This window comes from Seriola aureovittata, chromosome 24 (assembly GCF_021018895.1).
Source record: "Seriola aureovittata isolate HTS-2021-v1 ecotype China chromosome 24, ASM2101889v1, whole genome shotgun sequence".
Classification (NCBI taxonomy): Eukaryota; Metazoa; Chordata; class Actinopteri; order Carangiformes; family Carangidae; genus Seriola; species Seriola aureovittata.
Window position 1 is genome coordinate 9,434,800 of NC_079387.1, and position 3,283 is coordinate 9,438,082.

Here is a 3,283-nt window from a genome sequence, read left to right on the forward strand (position 1 = left end):
GGCTGTTGGCTCCTCTTCAGATTTTCCAGGTCAATAACCGTAAACAGTGCCATTCCTACATTTAAATAGTTGCCACATCTGCCGTCTCGCTAATAAAATCAGACCATGCGTGAAAATTGCAGTGACTTTAGATGATGTCTATATCCTGGAAATTTCCTGGATTTTTTTATTCTGATGTTATTATTTTTTTTTTTCCATCATTCCACCTCCTGTTTTGTAATGGCAGCAGCATCAAGGCATGGCCGTGTAATGTTTCCCAGCAGTTTAGCTGCAGAACAAAAGAGGTGGACTTCGTTTGTTACATTTGTCTGTTTGAATTACTTTTAGATGTGGTTGTTTTACTCCATTAGTGTCTCAGAACATCATCCTAAAGCATGCACTAAAGGGATTAGGGGCACTTGAATTTTGGTTCAAGGTGGATTTTCTTTTTGAGCCCTTATATGATGAAAAAATATATAGACATATAAGGAGTAAATTGCTATTATTCTATTATTTATTCCATATTCATACATACTGAGCATAAGACCGAACACCTGTTTTAAATATATTTAAATTACCATATAAAGGATAACAATGTCATTTTTGAGGTGCAATAAGTTTTAAATGTTTCCAAGGCCAAAAAGCCTTGCAAAAGCAAATAGTCCCTCAACTATTCAAAACGACCATCACTGTCATTTTAATGATTAATAAAAGATTGGGTAATTACTTTAGTTATTTTCTATATAGTATATAGTTATTTTTCCTTCAATTTCCTCAAACGAGTCAGACTCTGTCCCGTAACGGAGGGTAAACGTTAGCTAGTTAGCTAGTCAGCTAGTCTGCTCGCGGCCTCAGCGAAGTCCACCGAGGAGAAGCCAGGTGAAGTTAATTAGAACAAAAAAAGTATTAGTTAATTAAACACTACGCGGTCACCGTCGTGCTACTGTGAACGGACACGTCTCAAGAAAAGAAACTTTCTGAAATGAAGTGTGAACCGTGTCAGTGGATTCTCGACAGAGAGCTGAATGCTAACGTTTACTTGAAAAGAGCGAGAGTTAGCTAGTTTTCAACTGTTGCGTCAGTTAGCGCGGTTTTTTGTAAGCTAGCTAAAATAGCTCGGTAGCAGCCGTGAAGAGAAGTGAAGAGGACCTGACAATGTCAACATGGACTATTTCCTTCTTTTAAAGAAAGGAGAAGGAACTTGAACATCAAATTACGTAAGTCAAATACACCCACTGTTTGTCTGTCTGCTTTTGCCAGCTGTTTTATTTTTGCTAATTTTGCCCGTTGGCTCTGGGCTGTGTCTGCCTGTGTGTTTTTACATGTTTTTACTGTGTTCTTGTCGATATTATGGAGGTTACACAATGTTGTGTTCTATACTGAAGCTTTCCTGTTAATATTAGTGTGTCTACATGGACACAGAGGCCACGCAGGCTTTGACGTTTTGTATTTACTGGGTTGTATAGTCACCGTCTGACTGTGTGTGACTGTAGCCTTTGCAGAGGCTTAGCTTCTGTAGCTGTGTGCTGTATGATTAGCATTAAGCTTTAGTAACTAACCATCAAATACTAATGTATTTGATGGATGCATTGACAATCTCGGGTTGTGAAGATACACTTATGGATCTTTTAATGTTCAGTCCTGATCTGTACCTGTACTAGTCCATAAACTTTGCAGTACTGTATGTTGTTTATGTCAACACAGCTCCTAAGAAAAGTGTGTAACATAGTCCTTTATTCGTCCCACAGTGGGGAAGTTTGCAGTGATACAGCAGCAAAGTGGACAGTTCAAAAAAGAAATGCAAAATGACGATATCAAATACTATAAAAGATTACAATAATATATTATATACAAGTCAGACTTAAAACAATAGTAATAGTAATATAAGTAAGTGTAAGTCATGTATTATATATGTCCATTGTGAAATCAGTTCACTAAATGAATGTTGTGCAGTGTACAACACAACAGTGGAATAATACCACAAATCTGAATTCATTTAGCTTCAAAGTTAATTTAACAGGCTCCTCCAAAAGAATAGTTGGCTGCAGTCTGGCCCCTGTGGTTCATGTGGACATGAACCACAGTTTAATTGTAACCATGATAGTGAAAAAATATCAAACTATTAATGTTTGAAATGTAAGTATTTTAGGTGTTTGAAATGAGAGATTGTCTTATTTATTGAGTATTTTAAAGAAATATTTGATTCTAAATGCATTTCAGAAGAACAAAATATTTGGCAGAAAACAGTCCTCAAATAGTAAGTGATTCCTGTCTTTGAGTGGATTTCTCCATCATGAAGTCAATGTTCAGTTTACTGTCTGCTGCTCAAGTTGATCAGTGTCAAAGCTGTAGTGAGCAGAGTAGAAACACATGATTGAAATTCAAGCCCAGACTAATTTGTGTGTGTTTGTACATCGTCAGCGGCCTGATCTCACCATGCACTCTCTGTTTGGGTTTTTCCAGTGGTGCTGGTAATTACAGAAGGATTAAATCCTGAGGTGCTGCTTTAGTTTTCCTTTCTGACAAAATGTTATTTGATTTTTTCCAGAGTTCTGGGCTTAAAGGCTTATCTGATCTCAAGTCGTGTCAGCTGTCTAATATATGAAAGTGCCAGTGTTGACTTTGGAAAATTAAATAAATTTTGTCGCTGACTTTTAACAGTTAGCTCTTCTGCTGTTGGCAGCACCTTCTGGTAAACTGACTCCTACTAGAGGAGCTGAAGAGAAACAAACACATGAGATAATGGTGTATTTGGATCTGGTCGGAGTGTTATTTTAAGACTGGTCTGCACAGTCTGAGGAAAATAAACTACTATATATGGCTGCAGATGGTTTGATTAATGATGCACATTAATACAGGTATTCAGGTTATTAACATTATTTTCATCCCTTACAAATGGTCACTAAACCAAATGATTTTTACTTTGTTAGTCTGGAAACTGACTTATAAACATTGATTTTCACCAATATATAATATCATTAAAAGAATTTGGAATAATCTGCTCGTTATAAAACTAATCGTGGTCAGCGTCTCAAAGAAAGTCGATCTCATATCTGTTATTACACTGATATAAAGATGAGTTGTTCAGATGTTTATCCACATCTGTCTCCAGTGAGTTGTCAATGAGTCTCCACCACAGTTTAGCTGCTAACAGTGAGGTTTTTAGTGAGTTGTGACCCTGAATTGTAGGTTGAATATATATCATTCACTCATCAGAGAAATTGTCAAAATGTGGATTTTATTTAAGATACTTTAGCTGTCTCATTTCCAGACTTACCGTCTCTGCTTGAATCACACTCTGATA

At 36.6% G+C, this 3,283-nt stretch overlaps 1 long non-coding RNA gene across 2 annotated transcripts in view; it reads left to right on the top strand.

The window, feature by feature from the left end:
* The first annotated feature begins 798 nt into the window (after window positions 1-798).
* The window catches only part of LOC130165202 (uncharacterized), a 47,657-nt gene continuing 45,172 nt past the window's right edge, over window positions 799-3,283 (top strand). For both annotated transcript variants that reach the window (XR_008826752.1, XR_008826751.1), the window contains exon 1: window positions 799-1,196. This is a non-coding gene — a long non-coding RNA (uncharacterized LOC130165202). The remainder of the gene's footprint in view (window positions 1,197-3,283) is intronic.